This window comes from Mus caroli, unplaced genomic scaffold, assembly GCF_978045245.1.
Source record: "Mus caroli unplaced genomic scaffold, Mus_caroli_1 scaffold_19, whole genome shotgun sequence".
In the NCBI taxonomy this organism is placed as follows: Eukaryota; Metazoa; Chordata; class Mammalia; order Rodentia; family Muridae; genus Mus; species Mus caroli.
In genome coordinates this window covers 85,916,826-85,936,258 of record NW_028227274.1, presented here as the reverse complement: position 1 = coordinate 85,936,258, position 19,433 = coordinate 85,916,826, and positions in this window count along the sequence as shown.

Here is a 19,433-nt window from a genome sequence, read left to right as displayed (position 1 = left end):
TTAAGAAAATACCTAATTTAAAAAAACACCGTTATAATAAAGTTAAAGAATTTTTCTCTGAAAAAAAAAAACTGTGATGGATCTTATAGCACTTGAAATGCTACTTTTCAATGACCACCTTACTCATTATTAACAATTATATAATTATTCCAAAAGGAAAAGGTGTATTGAATATTCGAAACTAACATTGAAAATGAGAGAAAACATTTGACCCTCATCTTTCTGGATATGCATTACTTCACGCAAAAATGTTTGTTTCTAGCACTATCCACCTAACTGTGAATTTCACAATTTAACTTTCTTAAACGTTGAATAGTAATACTATTTTGTGTAAGTATCCCACATTTAAAGTATCTATTCATCAGTTGATGGATATCTAGACTGTATTCCTTCTGGCTATTGTGAATATAACATCAATGAACACAAATGAAGCTTTTCTATAAGGCATAGAGTGCCTGAGCACATGCCCTAGTGTGGTATAGTTAGATGATGTGGATGGTGTGGTAGGTCTATTTGAATTTTTTGAGGAACATGCACACTGATTTCTATAGTATCTAGACCACTTTGCATCTATATCAGTAGTGTTTCTTGACATTTAGTGTTTGGAGTCTTAGTATCTTCTACATACTAAGGAGATGTATACCTGATAGATATTTTTCTCTCTTATTTTTTAGGCTGATTCTTTGCCCCTTTAATGGTGTTTTGCTGCACAGAAATATTTGCTGTTATTGTTTTTTAAAGTTTCATTATCCCCCCTTTATTAATTATTGTTCTTCCTTACCTGACCTACCAAATTCTTTTTTTTTCAAAAAGTCCTTCTATGCAATTTCAAATGTATTTCCTTTAATATCTATCTGATTAGTTTTTGAATCTACTTTGAAAGTTTTGAAATTAAACAGCATGGTTGTCTTAGTGAAAGTTACTATTGCTATGATGAAACATCATGACAAAAATGAAGTTATAGAAAAAAAAGTAGGGATTACAGAAGCTAACAGCTTCTGGGACAGGCAGGAGCCACAGAGCTTCTGAGACAGCCCCCTTTTTGGGCTCCAGATATCCGGCACCTTCCCTGCCAGCGGATAGGTGTCTGCCTGGCCCGGGAGGGCTTTACCTGAGCATCTGCTGGAGACATCTTGGATCCCAGACTCCACCAAGACTACTCCACACAGACATCTGGGCACCTTCCCTGCCAGAGAATATGTGTCTGCCCGGCCTGGGAGGGTTTTGCCTGAGCATCTGCGGGAGACACCTTGGATCCCGGACTCCACCGAGACTAGTCTGCACAGGTGAGGGTGTGGACTACAGAAACTAACAGTTTCTGGGACAGGCAGGAGCCACAGAGCTTCTGAGGTAGCCCCCTTTTCAGGCTTCAGAAATCCAGGCACCTTCCCTGCCAGAGGATAGGTGTCTGTCTGGCCCAGGAGGGCTTTACCTGAGCATCTGCAGGAGACATCTTGGATCCCAGAGTCCACCAAGACTAGTCTGCACAGGTGAGAGTGTGGACTACAGAAGCTAACAGCTTCTGGGACATGTCCTGTTTCAGGCCTTCATCTTCTGCCAGGAGGCAACACTAAACGCCAGATATCTGTGCACCTTCCCTGAAAGAGGAGAGCCTCCCTGCAGAGAGTGCTCTGACCACTGAAACTCAGGAGAGAGTTAGGCTCTCCAGTCTGCTGGTAGAGAATAAAAGAATCAAGAGAGGAACAAGCTCTAACCAGAGACAACTATAACAACTGAGTCCAAAGTTTACCAGATGGGGAAAGGCAGACAGAAGAATCTTACTTACAAAAACCAAGACCACTCACCATCATCAGAAACCAGTACTCCTACCTCAGCCAGTCCACAGCACCAAAACTCAACCGAAAATCTAGACCCATATTTAAAGGCATATTTCATGATGATGGTAGAAGACGTCAAGAAGGTCTTTAATAACTCTCTTAAAGAAATACAGGAGAACACTGCTAAAGAGTTGCAAATCCTTATATAAAAACAGGAAAACACATCCAAACAGATGATGGAAATGAACAAAATCATCCCAGACGTAAAATGGGAAGTAGACACAATAAAACCAAAACTGAGGCAACGCTGGAGATAGAAACCCTAGGAAAGAAATCTTGAACCATAGATGTAAGCATCAGCAACAGAATACAAGAGATGGAAGAGAGAATCTCAGGTGCAGAAGATTCCATAGAGAACATCTGCACAACAATAAAAAAATGGAATATGCAAAAAGATACTAACTCAAAACATCCAGGAAATCCAGGACACAATGAGAAGACCAAACCTATGGATAGTAGGAGTAGATTAGAATGAAGATTTTCAACTCAAAGGGCCAGCAAATATCTTCAACAAAATTATAGAATACAACTTCCCAAAACTAAAGAAAGAGATGCCCATGAGCATACAAGAAGCCTACAGAACTCCAAATAGACTGGACCAGAAAAGAAATTCCTCCTGACACATAATAATCAGAACAACAAATGCACTAAATAATGATAGAATATTGAAAGCAGTAAGGGAAAAAGGTCAAGTAACATATAAAGGCAAGCCTATCAGAATTACACCAGATTTTTCACCAAAGACTATGAAAGCCAGAAGATCCTGGACAGATGTTATACAGACACTAAGAGAACACAAATGCCAGACGAGGCTACATTACCCCGCCAAACTTTCAATTACTGTAGATGGAGAAAACAAAATATTCCCCAACTGAACGAAATTCACACATTATTTTCCAGGAATCCAGCCCGTCAAAGGATAATAACAGACAAAAAAACAATACAAGGACAGAAACCACGTCCTAGAAAAAACAAGAAAATAGTCCTTCAACTAACCTAAAAGAAGACTGCCACAAGAACAGAATGCCAACCTTAACAACAAAATAATAGTAAGCAACAATTACTTTTCCTAAATATCTCTTAATATCAATGGACTCAACTCGCCAATAAAAAGACATGGACTAACAGACTGGCTACACAAACAGGACCCAACATTTTGCTGGTTACAGGAAACCCATCTCAGGAAAAAAGACAGATACTACCTCAGAATGAAAGGCTGGAAAACAATTTCCAAGCAAATGGTCTGAAGAAACAAGCTGGAGTAGCAATCCTAATATCTAATAAAATCGACTTCCAGCCCAAAATCATCAAAAAAGTCAAGGAGGGGCACTTCATACACATCAAAGGTAAAATCTTCCAAGAGGTACTCTCAATTCCAAATATCTATGCTCCAAATACAAGGGCAGACACATTCATTAAAATATCTTTAGTAAAGCTCAAAGCACACATTGCACCTCACACAATAATAGTGGGAGACTTCAACACACCACTTTCACCAATGGACAGATCATGGAAACAGAAACTAAACAGGGACACAGTGAAACTAACAGAAGTTATGAAACTAATGGATCTAACATATATCTAAGAACATTTTATCCTAAAACAAAAGGAAGTACAATAATCTCAGCACCTCATTGTACCTTCTCCAAAATTGACTACATAATTGGTCACAAAACAAGCCTCAAAAGATATAAAAATATTGAAATTGCCCCATGCATCCTTTCAGATCACCATGGATTAAGGCTGATCTTCAATAACAACATAAATAATAGAAAAACAACATTCACATGGAAATGCTCTTCTCAAGGATACCTTGGTCAAGGAAGGAATAAAGAAAGAAATTAAGGACTTTTTAGAGTTTAATGAAAATGAAGTCACAACATACCCAAACTTATGGGACACTATGAAAGCATTTCTAAGAGGGAAACGCATACCTCTGAGTGCCTCCAAAAAGAAACTAGAGAGAGCACACACTAGCAGCTTGACAACACACCTAAAAGCTCTAGAAGAAAAGGAAGCAAATTTACCCAAGAGAAGTAGACTGCAGGAAATAATCAAACTCAGGTGCAAAATCAAACAAGTGGAAACAAGAACTATTCAAAGAATCAACCAAATGAGGAGATGGTTCTTTGAGAAAATCAACAAGATAGATAAATCTTAAGCCAGACTCACTAAAGGGCACAGGGACAGCATGAAGAAAAGCAGAAATGAAAATGGAGACATAACAAGAGATCCTGAAGAAATCCAAAACACCATCACATCCTCCTACAAAAGGCTATACTCAACAAAACTGGAGAACCTGGATAAAATGGACAAGTTTCTAGACAGATAGCAGATACCAAATTTAAATCAAGATCAGGTTAATGATCTAAACAGTCCTATATCCCCTAAAGAAAGAGAAGCAGTCATTAATAGTGTCCCAACCGCAAAAAGTCCAGGACCAGATAACTTTAGTTAAGAGTTCCATCAGACCTTCAAAGAATATCTAATCCCAGTTCTTCACACACTATTCCACAACATAGAAACAGAAGGTACTCTATCCAACTCATTCTATGAAGCCACAATTACTCTGATATCTAAACTACAAAAAGACCCAACAAAGATAGAGAACTTCAGACCAATTTCGCTTATGAATATCCATGCAAAAATCCTCAACAAAGTTCTCCCTAACTGAATCCAAGAACACATCAAAACAATCATCCATCCTGATCAAGTAGGTTTTATCCCAGTGATGCAGGGATGGTTCAATATATTGAAATCCATCAATGTAATCCACTATATAAACAAACTCAAATACAAAAACCACATGATCATCTCCTTAGATGTGGAGAAAGCATTTGACAAAATTCAACACCCATTCATGATAAAAGTCTCAGAAAGATCAGAAATTCAAGGCCCGTACCTAAACATAATAAAAGCAATATACAGCAAACCAGTAGCCATCATCAAAGTAAATGGTGAGAAGCTGGAAGCAATCCCATTAAAAACAGGGAATAGACAAGGCTGCCCACTTTCTCCCTACCTATTCAACATTGTACATGAAGTCGTAGCCAGAGCAATTCTACAACAAAAGGAGATCAAGGGGATATAAATTGGAAAGGAAGAAGTCAAAATATCACTTTTTGCAGATGATATGATAGTATATATAAGAGACCCTAAAAATTCCACCAGAGAACTCCTAAGCCTGATAAACAGCTTCAATGAAGTAGCTTGATATAAAATTAACTCAAACAAGTCAATGGCCTTTCTGTACACAAAGAATAAACAGGCTGAGAAAGAAATTAGGGAAACAACACCCTTCTCAATAGTCACAAATAATATAAAATACCTCGGTGTGACTCTAACTAAGGAAGTGAAAGATCTGTATGATAAGAACTTCAAGTCTCTGAAGAAAGAAATTAAAGAAGATCTCAGATGATGGAAAGACCTCCCATGCTCATGGATTGGCAGAGTCAATATAGTAAAAATGGCTGTCTTGCCAAAAGCAATCTACAGATTCAATGCAATCCCCATCAAAATTCCAACTCCATTCTATAATGAATTAGAAAGGGCAATCTGCAAATTCATCTGGAATAACACAAAAACCTAGGATAGCAAACACTCTTCTCAAGGATAATAGATCCTCTGGTGGAATCACCACATCTGATCTAAAGCTGTACTACAGAATAATTGTGATAAAAACTGCATGGTACTGGTATAGCGACAGACAAGTAGACCAATGGAATAGAATTGAAGACCCAGAAATGAACCCACACACCTATGGTCACTTGATTTTGACAAGGGAGCAAAAACCATCCAGTGGAAAAAAGAGCATTTTCAACAAATGGTGCTGGCATATCTGGTGGTTAGCATGTAGAAGAATGCAAATAGATTCCTTCCTATGTCCTTGTACTAAGGTCAAATCTAATTGGATTAAGGAACTCCACATAAAACCAGAGACACTAAAACTTATAGAGGTGAAAGTAGGGAAAGAAGATATGGGTACAGGGGAAAAAAATTCCTGAATAGAAACGCAATGGCTTGTGCTGTAAGATCTAGAATCAACAAATGGGACCTGATAAAATTGCAAAGCTTTGGCAAGGCAAAATACACTGTCAATAAGACAAAAAGACCAACAACAGATTGGGAAAGGATCTTTACCTATCCTAAATTAGATAGGGGCCTAATATCCAATATATATAAAGAACTCAAGAAGGTGGACTCCAGAAAATCAAATAACCCCATTAAAAAATGGGGCTCAGAGCTAAACAAAGAATTCTCACCTCAGGAATACCGAATGGCTGAGAAGCACCTGAAAAAATGTTCAGCATCCTTAATCATCAGGGAAATGCAAATCAAAGCAACCCTGAGATTCCACCTCACACCAGTCAGAATGGCTAAGATCAAAACTTCAGATGACTGCAGATGCTGGCGAGGACTTGGAGAAAGAGGAACACTCCTCCATTTTTGGTGGGATTGCAAGCTTGTACAACCACTCTGGAAATCAGTCTGGTGGTTCCTCAGAAAATTGGACATAGTACTACCGGAGGATCCAGCAATACCTCTCCTGGGCATATATCCAGAAGATGTTCCAACTGGTAAGAAGCACACATGCTCCACTATGTTCATAGCAGCCTTACTTATATTAGCCAGAAGCTGGAAAGAACCCAGATGCCCCTCAACAGAGGAATGGATACAGAAAATGTGGTACATTTACACAATGGGGTACTACTCAGCTATTATAAAGAATGAATTTATGAAATTCCTAGGCAAATGGATGGACCTGGAGGGCATCATCCTGAGTGAGGTAACATAATCACAAAAGACCTCACACAATATGTACTCACTGATAAGTGGATATTAGCCCAGAAACTTAGAATACCCAAGATATAAGATACAATTTGCTAAACACATGAAACTCAAGAAGAATGAAGATCAAAGTGTGGTCACTTTGTCCCTTCTTAGAATTGGGAACAAAGCACCCATGGAAGGAGTTACAGAGACAAATTTTGGAGCTGAGACGAAAGGATGGACCATTTAGAGACTGCCATATCCGGGGATCCATCACATAATCTGCCTCCAAATGCTGACAACATTGCATATACTAGCAAGATTTTGCTGAAATGACCCAGATATAGCTGTCTCTTGTGAGACTATGCCAGGGCCTAGCAAACACAGAAGTGGATGCTCACAGTCAGCCAAATGATGGATCACAGGGCCCCCAATTGAGGAGCTAGAGAAAGTACCCAAGGAGCTAAAGGGATCTGCAACCCTCTAGGTGGAACAACAATATGAGTTACCCAGTACCCCCCCCCCCAGAGCGTGTGTCTCTAGCTGCATATGTAGCAGAAGATGGCCTAGTGGGCCATCAGTGGAAAGAGAGGCCCACTGGTCGTGCAAACTTTATCTGAATCAGTAGAGTGGAATGTCAGGGCCAAGAAGTGGGAGTGGGTGAGTGGGGGAGTGGGTGGGGGAGCGGGTGGGGGACTTTTGGGATAGCATTGGAAATATAAATGAAATAAATACCAAAAAGGAAAAAAATAAAAAGAAAAAAAGAAGAAAAAAGGGGTTTGTTTGGCTTATTCTTCCACAGTGGTGGAAGTCAGGACAGGAACTCAGGAAGGGCTGAAACCTGAATTTGAGCTGGTACACAGGCCATGGAGGTGTGCTGTGTAATGTCTTATTCCTTGTGGCTTACTCATGCTTTCTTGTAGAACCCAGAGCCACCAGGCCAGGTATGGTACCATCCACAATAGGTTGGGTTCTCCTACTGCAATCGCTAAATAAGTATATGCCCTAAGTGCAGCCCACAGGCATTTTCTTAACTGATATTCTCTCCTCTCAGATGACGTTAGGTCGTGCCAAGTTGATATAAAAACATCCAGCAAAATTGTGTGTCCGATTTTTTTCTTTCTATTTCATTTATGTATGTATGTATGCTTAAGGATATAGAAACATATGAGCATGTTTGCAGAATTCTGCAGAAAGAGACTGTGTCTGTGTTTTCATGCCTGTGTGTATCTGTGTGTGTGTGTGCATGTGTGTAGTAATCCATGGTAGATGTTTTATGCATATAATTTTCAAAATGTATTGTGGTATGTGAAAGCTATAGGTATAGATGTTACCTATGTAACTCTATAAATCCAGGTACAATAATGACACTTATATTCATTATATTCACCTGTGGGTTGTTTGATTTTCATCTCATTCTTTCCTGATATTTCTATTAATTACTCACTAAAATATGTTCTATATGTACTATTCTAGAATGGCCTAGCTTTCAGTCATTGCATCAAAAGTTAGTTAGCTATTATTTCAACTATTAAGAGAAACATTTAGGAAAATTGGAGTTCTCAAGGATTCTCAGTTAGAAGAAATTTATTATTGACTACATTTCTCCAGGAGTATCAATTTGTACACAGGAGTCCTCAAATACTAACATTGAAATAATTTCTATTTGGTCCACCTAAAAGGACAAATGGAATATTTGTTTGTGTTATTTATGTTTTTTTGTCTTCTATATTACAGTATCACCATGAGTATAACTATTGCCAAATCATAGAAAATACATTTTTTAAAACTTCATGGAATTCACTGGTGCCATATTTCACCCAATGGAATAAAGCTCAGTACCCCTCAATGCATGATATTCCCAGCCCTGCACTCCGTGTATGTGTAAGGCTGCTTCCAAAGTCATTGTTTTCATTAGTGTTATGCCTGCCATTTGAAGAGCTACTGTGCCGTGGGAGCTACTGATACAAATCAACCATTATAAAATTTTATTGCATTTTATTATTGCATAAGTGTTATGCCAATAACCACATTGAAAGAAAACTATTGGTGTTTAACATGTAACAAATCCCAAGCATAATGTGATTTGAAACCTTCATTTAATGCATGAGTAAACATTGTTTCACAGACACGGTTGGTTTGAGCAAGAACCAGCTCAATTTTACTTGTGATAAAAAAATGCTCTGATTTTAAAAAAAAAAAAAGATATGTTCAATCTATTATTTGGACTCATATCTGTCATTGAAATAGAAATAAGAGGTTCATGCATAAAAACAGACCAGTGAAAGCACAGCAAGGCTATAGAAATTCAATCACACTAAAACACACATTATTTTGACATTTTAAATAGATCATATTAAGCTTTTCTCTCTCCTTTTTTCCCCCCTGTCTGGCAGAATTTACTAAAATGAGAAAGCATTCACATGGTTCAGAGGCAAAACTTCATTATGCAATATTTTCAATTCCTCTGAGATCACTGATCTCAGATCATTTTGATTTTTGCACTTCTGTGGTGCTAATAAATGCAGCTCAGTCAATGATTCATGCCCTAGATTTAAGAATTGTAAATTTCATGTGATTGAGAAGTGAGAGAAGCATAGAGAGATTTAATTACATCACACTCAATCATTCTAATGGCAAAAGGAAAGTCAAACCCATCGAGGTACAGCTGAGGAGACTGTATTGCGGTTGACTGAACCAGTCTTTTTCATGCTTTATCTCTGCTGCTTTCAGGCTCAAAAATCTGTCACAAACAAGGTATTTTAAATTTCAGAAATGTATTCAAGAGTAGAACAGTTTAGCCCATTTTAGAGTTTTTTTTTATAACTCTGAAGATTTTTTTTCCAGGTAAGTAAAGTAATTCTAATATACATGTTCTCATTTTTCACCCCAGTAGGTCATGCCCTTCCCTGGAAGTTAAGAATGTCCCCGGAAAGTGTGACAAACCATCAAACATTCCTTCTGGATTCTGAAGGATGAGTATTAATTACCAAATGATATATTATTCTTTATGAGACCTGTTGGAGTGAGGTACTCTACACTAGTTTGAGCTATAGAAACTGCAATGGGAAATAAAAGAATTCTGCAAATTTAGATAGTGTTCAGGAAAACTCAGAAATTCAAGAAAAAGTGCTTATTTACATTCAATGCTTGAAAACATCAGCTACTAATAGGCAGGTATACCCTCACATACATACACCCTCTCTCTCAGTGTGTGTGTGTGTGTGTGTGTGTGTGTGTGTGTGTGTGTGTGCTTGCTTATTCAATTGGTTACATGTATTTGGGTGTACACATGTATGTTATTAATGCAGAGGTCAAGGGTCAACCTTGGTTTTTCCCCTCTTATTTGAACAGTAGTTTCTATTGTTTCCTGATGTTCATGCCATGCTCACTGGCCTTTGATCTTTTTAAATTCTCTTCCCTTTACCTCTTGTCCCAACATAGAAGTGCTGTAATTTTATACACAAACTTCTGCTGTAGTTACAGACACAAATATCTGCCTAAGTAGATGTATTTGTAAAACTTGAATTCTCATCCTTGCATGGCAAGCACTTCACCCACTGAGAAATCACCTTAGTCTCAAATACAGGTGGATTAAATGCCAGTGTAGTGCACAACTGCATACATTTGCATTCCTTCCTAATAGAATTATTAGTGAGACTGTAGATAAAGGCAAAACAATGGCTATGTGAAAGACAGTGTTGGAGAATGCATCTGGTTTGATGAGTCACTCAAATATTGCAGTAATTCTTGCACTTTATTAAACTAGTCATGTGATCAAAGGTAAGGTGCCATAGAACATTGTCCTTTTGTGGCCCTTCTGTGAGGGAAAACAAAGTTTTCTTATAGAAAAAAAGTCATATTTTAGTAGCTTATCTTCGTAATTTTATCTTATTTAATATTATTAAATTAGATAATTCTACATTTTCTTTCATGCAAATCAACATGCCCAGGTCATAATAGGAAGAATGTGGTTGAAAATATGGAACTGAGTTTCAGCTCACATATTTTTTCTTTTCAAAGGAAGGCAAATAGCTATAGGTAAGGTAAGACTCATGACTGTGAAACTGAACCAGGAGATGAAACTACCATAAAAAAGGGACTGCCTTATACAAACATATAATGATGACATAAAGGTAAAATAAGATAAAGGAAATGGAATAAGGGAGTTTATAAGAAAGATAACCTATAAACATAGATTGACTCTGTTTACTGCATATACAATAAACAGATGTGAACATGAGGTATGAAATTAAAGATGGAGAGAAATGCTGGGTGCTGCTGAGGAATTAACTTTTTTAATTGAAGAGTCTGTAAATCCCAGTGCACATGTTTTCTGAGACACGCAGATACTAAGGTCTAGAAATGAAAGAGAATTAATTATATGCAGATATGTGAGCTTTCAACATGTAAGTAATAGAAGTCATTGGAGAAACTGCAAGCAACACAGAGAGAATAGCAAAGAAAATACACACAATGGTGTGCTGACACACATCATTGCTTTATTTGATCCTGGTGCTTGGAAGAATCTCTTATTTTTAAACAAGACAACACACTTGCAGTGAAAACTTTTCTCTTTCAAAAATGGGGCTTGGCTGGGCATGGTTGCACATGCCTTTAATCCTAGCATTCAGGAGGCAAAGGCAGGCAAATTTCTGAGTTTGAGGCCAGCCTGGTTTACAGAGTGAGTTCCAGGATAGCCAGGGCTACACAGAGAAACCTTGTCTTGAAAAACAAAAACAAAACCAAAGCCAAACAAACAAAAAAAACAAACAAACAAACAAAAAATGGGGCCTGATAGTACACATGAGGCAAGAGATCAGACACTTATCTTGGTCAATTGTTTCATCCACAATCTGATCTTTTGAACTAGAATTTTGTCATTTAGACATTTTGTGATCTCTCTAGAATTATTAAAAATAAATTTTAGTTTTTTAAATATTTACTTATTTATTATATGTAAGAATACTGTAGTGTGTCTTCAGACACTCCAGAAGAGAGCATCAGATTTCATTATGGATGGTTGTGAGCTACCATGTGGTTGCTGGGCCGGGTGTAGTGGTGCATGCCTTTAATCCCAGCACCCAGGAGGCAGAGGCAGGGGGATTTCTGAGTTTGAGGCCAGCCTGGTCTACAAAGTGAGTTCCAGGACAGCCAGGGCTACAGAGAAACCCTGTCTGGAAAAAAAAAATAAATAAATTTTATGTGTACACTATTTGTATCTAATTCAAATATCTGATAAAATATGAAAGCACAAGATGTTGGTATCAGGAAACTGGATTTGACAAATACATATTATTGTTGTTCTTAAAATTTTAAAGTCAAGGAAGTCTACACTCTATTAGAAATGCACTCTAAAATCATGTTACAAAGAAATGTACAGTATGCATGAAGACAATGTTGTTTTCATGTACTAAACAGAAAGGGACTTAACATGACTTAAGCTTTTCTTTCATGACCCTAAAACCTACTACTAACTGACTAATTCACAAACCACACCAGAGAAGAAGAGGTGGAATATGTAAGTTCCATTGTATATATATATATATATTTCATTATGGTAATGAAATTTATATATTACTATATTTATATGTATAATAAAATTTATATATGTATATGTGTATATGTACAAGAACATATGCACACACACATATATGTGGAAACTAAGTACTTTTAACTCAAAACCTATTTAAAAGTACAGATTATTTTAGTCTATAAAAATTTTAAGAATAATATTAACTATTTATATTAATTACTTTTCTGTTCGTGTGATAAAATACCATAGCCAAAGGAACCAAGTAGATCAAAGGGTTTATTTGATCTTAAGGTCCCCAAGAGACATTCTTCTATGTCAGGGTTGTATGGCAGCCAGGAAAAGCATGGATTCAGGAAGCTGGCTTATCATGTTTCTATTCTCATGCAGAGAAAGAGAATGTCAATTGGGTCCAGTGTATAAAACCTCAATGTCTGCCAAAAACATTCTTCTGGATGCTCCACCTCTTGAGAGTACTATAACCCCTCAAACATCTCTACCAATTAGGCACAAACTGTTTAAATACTTGAGCATAAGGAGATCTTTTTCATTCAAGCTAACACACTATTCCACTTTTAGAAAGAGAATAAAGCACATATTTAATATATTTGTCATGGGAAATATTCTCTGAGCATATGTTTGTTTGTTTTTTTTTTTACTAATTCTAAGACTGTTACATCAGCAAGCTTCTATTCATGTGATTTGAATATATTGCACATTTGATTCATACATTCCTTTTTCAATATCTTTATATATATGTTATTTCACAGTGCTGGTCACCTGCCTTAGTTGTGCAAAATTATTGATATAGTTATATCTTGAATATGAAGAAAAAGATAAAGATTATATTGGAGAAGATCCTTATACACCTTATATGAGAAATGTTAGAATAAATGTCTTTCTGAAAAGTTAAAATTACATGCTAATATACATAATGTTTTCCATAATTTTATAGGTTAATATGATCATTTAGCTTTAGATATATCTGCATCAATTAAAAATCAAGAGCTGAACAAAAATGATACCAATAGACATGTCAAAGTTGAAAGGAAAAAGCCAATGAGGCACTACATCTACACAAAGAACTAAAAACAAGCAAGGAAAGCTAAGCTCAGGAGAACTTGTCTTCTCAAGGAGGAGCACACCAACTGATAATCCAAAGCAAAATGGTCAAAGCTGGAAATATAAATATAAGTATCATTATACAGAATGAGAAGGTTATATTTAGTAATACTTATCTATATACAAGTAATAACAATCAATGAAAAAGAGCCTTGAAATTGAAAAAGAGCAAGAGGAATTATGGGAGTGGTTGAAGAGAGGAAAGAGAAAAAAGAAATATTGCAAATTATATTATAATCCCAAAACAATCATTGCTGGTAAATTTGTAACGTTTCAATTTTATTTTGTAAATGTATTTAGGGTCTTATATTTTCATGGTAATTGTTTTAAAGATTATCAACTTTATATGAACCAAGTGTGGCAGAAAGCATAAGATGATATTTTTCTTTAGTCATAAATGTTGTTTATTACCATATGATACAATATCATGAAAATTAAAGGAAAATGAGTCCTACATTTGAGTGTGAAATTGCATTCTTGCATTCCTTGATATAAGTGTTTTTTTAACTGATATCTGTGTCATAAATACAGCACTAATATTTGTAATAGAAAAGTTTATAAATTAAAAAAAAATTATACATTGAAATGATTTGTTGGAATACTGCATCTTTATCTCATTTGTACTTCAGTATTTTGGCCTATAATTCCTAACCATGGAGTCTCTGGGAGTCTTGGGAAATTGTCATTCTTCCTCACTCTGCTGTCATACAAAGACTTTCTGAAGAGTTTCCCACAGTGCATTCCATAATTGATATCACTTCTTCTCTCAGACTTCACACAAATACTATGTTCTCAAAAGAAGCAGTGAAAACTAGACACACACACACACACACACACACACACACACACACACACACACATATCTCTTCACACACCATTTAGTGTGACTATTTCACATTTATAAGTAGCTCCTATTAATTAGCCCTCCAGACTTTGATTGTATTCGGTACCTAAATTATAAACATCAACTTTTCCTTCCTTTTCAATTTACAAAGAAAGAAGAATATTCTAAATTTAGGTCATTAAAGCAGTAAGTAACCTTTAAGGAGAATGCCCTTATGCAGACCCTTGCCATTTTATATTCACTTCCTATGTGACAATTTCTGCCTGAATAAAGGTGACAAGGACAATTATAAAAGTATTAAAACTGTATATGAGCTGGTTCAAGCCTTCATGCCTATGACATCATCTGCTGTTAACTATAAATTAAAACTAACATGAGCCTTTGGCATTACCCCTTGAAATTTGAACATTTGAATATATAAAAATTCACATTTTCTAATTTATTGTAACTGACATATAGTCACATGTATGTGTGAAGTACAAAGTGATGATGCTATATGTGTATACAGTTACAATGATTAATTCAAATTAATATCTATCACCTCAACCTCTTATCATGTTTCTGAGGTGGGAACATTTAAATTTTGCTCTTTAGAGAATTTTTTAATATATAACACTTCATTATTCCCCATGGCCACCATGCTGTGCAGCAGATCACTAAAAATTATTTAGTCAGTTTAACTTGATAATTTTTCCATTTTTCTATTTTCTAAACCAGTTTCTGATCCTAACAGTCTCCTCTCTGTCGTTATGAGGTTGACATTTTTTTTAATTTAAAAACAATCAAAACATAAATCATAAATTTCTTGTATCCACACAATTGGAGACTAATTTTTTGTTGTTGTTGCTCTTGGGGTGATTTTCTAGGTTAATATTCTTTTTCTTTTTCTTTTTTTAAATTTTTTATTTTTTTTTTTGAGACAGGGTTTCTCTGTATAGCCCTGGCTGTCCTGGAGCTCACTTTGTAGACCAGGCTGTCCTCAAACTCAGAAATCTGCCTGCCCCTGCCTCTCAAGTGCTGGGATTAAAGGCATGTGCCACCACTGCCCAGCCAATTTTCATTTTTTAAAAATATTTATTTGTTTATTTATTTATTTTAAACTCCAGATTTTATTCTTCTCCTGGTCCACCCCCGGACTGCTCTACATCCCATACCTCCTCCCTGTCCCCCTGTCTCCACGAGGATGTCCCCAATCCCCAACCCCCTCCCCACCAGATCTCTAAACTCTCTGGAGCCTCCAGTCTCTTGAGGGTTAGGTGCATCTTCACTGACTGAACCCAGACACCAAGTCCTCTGCTGTATATGTGTTGGTGGCTTCATATCAGCTGGTGTATGCTGCCTGGTTGGTGGCTCAGTGTTGGAGAGATCTTGGGGGTTGAGTTTAATTGAGACTGCTGGTCCTCCACCAGGCTTGCCCTCCTTCTCAGCTTCTTCCAGCTTTTGCCTCATTCAGCCACAGGGGTCAGCAGCTTCTGTCCATTGATTAGGTGCAAATATCTGCTTCTGACTCTTTCGGCTGCTCATTTGGGCTTTCAGAAGGCAATTATGATAGGGCCCTTTTTGTCAGTGCTCCAAAGCCTCAGTAATAGTGAAGTCTTGGGGCTGCCCCTTGAGCCCGATCCCAGTTTGGGCCTATCACTTGAATTTCTTTTCCTCATGCTCATCTACATTTCCATGGTGATGGTCTAACTGGCAGTCTGCATGTAGAAAAATGAAAGAAGATACATATTTGTCTCCTTGCACAGAGCTCACGTCCAAGTGGATCAAGGAGCTCAACATAAAACCCCATACACTGAATCTAATAGAAGAGAAAGCAGGGAAGAGCCTTGAACTCATTGGCACAGGGGGAAATTTCCTAAACAGAACTCCAATGGCTCATGCTCTAAGATCAAGAGTTGATCAATGGGACCTCATGGAACTGGAAAGCTTCTGCGAGGGAAAAGATAAAAAAAAAATACAAATTGGCAACCTACATATTGGGGAAAAATATTCACTAACCTCTCATCTGACAGAGGGCTAATATTCAAAATATATAACAAACTCAAGCCAACCACCAAAAAACCAAACAACCCAATGGAAAAATGGGGTATAGTACTAAACTGAAATTTCACAACTGAGGTATCTCGAATGGCTGAGAAACACTAAAGACATATTCAAATTTTTTTAGTGATGAGAGAAATGAAAATCAAAACGACCCTGAGATTCCACCTTACACCAATCAGAATGGCTAAGATCAAAACCTCAGGCAACAACACATGTTGGAGAGGATGTGGAGAAAGAGGAACACTCCTCCATTACTGGTGGAATTGCAAACTGGTACAACCACTCTGGAAGTCAATCTGGAGGTTTCTCAGAATTTGGAAATAGATCTACCTGAAGAACCAGCACTACCATTCTTGGGAATACATCCAAAAGATGCCCCACCATGCCACATGGGCATCTGTTTGTTATAGCCAGAAGCTTACCAACCCAGATATCCCACGACCGAAGAGTAGATACAATAAATGTGGTTCATTTACACAGCTATTAGGAATGAGGACATCCTGAGTTTTGCAGGCAAATGGATGGAACTAGAAAATATCATCCTGAGTGAGGTAACTCAGACCCAAAAAGACATGCATGGTGTGTACTCACTAATAAGTGAATATTAGCCAAAACAAAAAAAGTACAGAATACCCAAGATAATACATTTTACAGAACTCAAAAAGCTCAACAAGCTGAAGGCCCAAATGAGGATGTTTCAGTCCCACATGCGAGGGAGAAGAAAGCAACAAGAAGGGGGGAGGGAAAGAGGGGACCTGGGAAGGAAAGAGTATTAGGGTAGAGGGGAACATAGTCTGGTATCAGGTAGGGGTAAAAGACTGAAGCCCTGAGGGCCAGCAGAAAGAATGGAAACAGGCAACCTCTGGAGGTAGGAGGTTGGAGGACCCTCCAGAATGTACCAGAGACATGGGAGGTGAGAGACTCAGAACTCAAAGGGAGGGACCTTAGTTGAAATACCCTACAATGGGGAGAGGGAACTTGCAGAGCTCTCCTTCATCAGAAAGACAGGGCATCAAAGATGGGGTTGCCATCACACAGTCAAAACTCTGATCCATAATTGTTCCTGTCTGAAAGAACTGCAGATAAAATAATTTTATTAGTTAATTTTGTTATTTTTACAAATGTACATTGTGCTTTGAAGCCTCTCCCCACTTCCATTTTGTCCCTCCTGCACCAGCTCCCCTCTTCTCTAGAAATATATTTACCTTATTATTTATTTTGGTTTATTTTAGTAAAGACTTTTCTGTTTTCAGTTTTCTGTAAAAGTTTTCTTAGGACCTCCTTTGTGAACTACCTTTGTTTGGACCTGACCATCAAAGACAGATTTTAAGTAGTTAGAATAATGAGATTATTTTAAGTATTCTTTTGTCAAACATCATTCTATATCAACTTTCCTAACAATTTCCTACTATTTCCAATAGAGGATCTACTGCACGTAGTAAATGTTTCTGTAAATAAGTGCCAAATTTAACTTTAGACAGTGTGGCTAAAGTTTCTGAAAGTTATATAAGTGTTATGTCTAATTGACAGGTTTGATTTCTTCTAAGTGAATGAATAATGGAAATCCCAAGGCTGAGCTTTGCTTCTATGTTTCTCAATAAATACTTTTGTTAATATCTTTACTCCTACTGAGTTCCTATGTGAAATAACTTTGCACTGCCTAGGTGTCTAGAGCAGATTCCATGTGTTTCACTCCGTGCATTGTAATTATTACCTGGGATTTTTACAGGAACGTAGTAGAAGGCTTCTCATAGTGTGCAGCTGGCTCTCTCCTGAGCCAAAGTAGTCAGCTGTAGGCACAAGCTTTTTACTGTGCCTTGGTTTTCTTTTCTCTTTCTTTCTTTCTTTATTTTTCTTTCTTTCTTTCTTTCTTTCTTTCTTTCTTTCTTTCTTTCTTTCTTTCTTTCTTTCTTTCTTTCTTTTTCCTTTTCCTTTCCTTTCCCTTTCCTTTCCCTTACCCCTTCCTTTCCCTTTTCCCTTTCCCTTTCCCTTTCTTTTCTTCTTTCTTTCTTTCTTTCTTGGTCGATACACTCTGCATTGGAATCGCTTTATTTTTGTATGAAAATACAGTGTGTCATTACTCTCCTGTATTTTCACATACACATTTCCCAAAACATAATATAATTCCTCATGGCTGAATGAAAAGTTCTTTAGCATACACCCTTTACAGAACACAGAACAATGTGCATACCTGTATACTACTCTCTGTGCTAATAATCAGAAGAGTGTTTCATTTAGTGTTCATATGTACTGTTAGCTTAAATATTTTAGGTGCTAAATGTATGGGTTTATTATTATTATTATTATTTTAATATGATTTTACATACCAGTTGTTAACCCCCTTCCCAGTCTGTCCTCTGACTGTTTTAAATGATTATGCAGTATTCTAGAAAAAGTATACAATGCTTGCTGTCAAGCATTCATTTGGTTTTCAAAATACATGCAAATAGCATAAAATAGTTCATTTATACAGGTTATATATTTGGGACATGATATGTGAGTTTCAGAAAACATATCAGTATGTGACATGGTCTAATTAATATCAAATATTTTAATTTTTTCTAGCTACATGGTAATATATTACTGCTTATTCTTCTTTCTTTTTTTTTTATAATTTACCAGTTATATATATTTTTTCACTATTTTTTTATTACATATTTTCCTCAATTACATTTCCAATGCTATCCCAAAAGTCCCCCATACCGCCCCCCACTTCCCTACCCTCCCATTCCCATTCTTTTGGCCCTGGCATTCCCCTATATTGGGGCATGTAAAGTTTGCAAGTCCAATGGGCCTCTCTTTCCAGTGATGGCCGACTAGGCCATCTTTCGATACATATGCAGCTAGAGACAAGAGCTCCGGGGTACTGGTTAGTTCATCATGTTGTTCCAACTATAGGGTTGCAGATCCCTTTACTGCTTATTCTTCTTTCTTTTATGAGTTCCCCTAAGAAAATATATTGAGAAGTTTAAAAACATTTATTAGTGTAAAATCCTGACATACTTCTTTAAAATCAAACAAACAAACAAAGGTTTAATGTTACACTTAAAAATAAAAACATATACACACACACATCTCTGTCTCTCTGTCTCTGTCTGTCTCTGTCTCTCTCTCTACGTGTGTGTGTGTGTGTGTGTGTATATATATATATTGTATATATATATATATATATATATATATATATATATGGTTTAAAATAAATAAAAATGAGTAGTATATTTAGACATTTCCACGTTGGTTTATGAAAGTCTTTTAATGATGGGTTGAAGGTCTTGGCATTTTA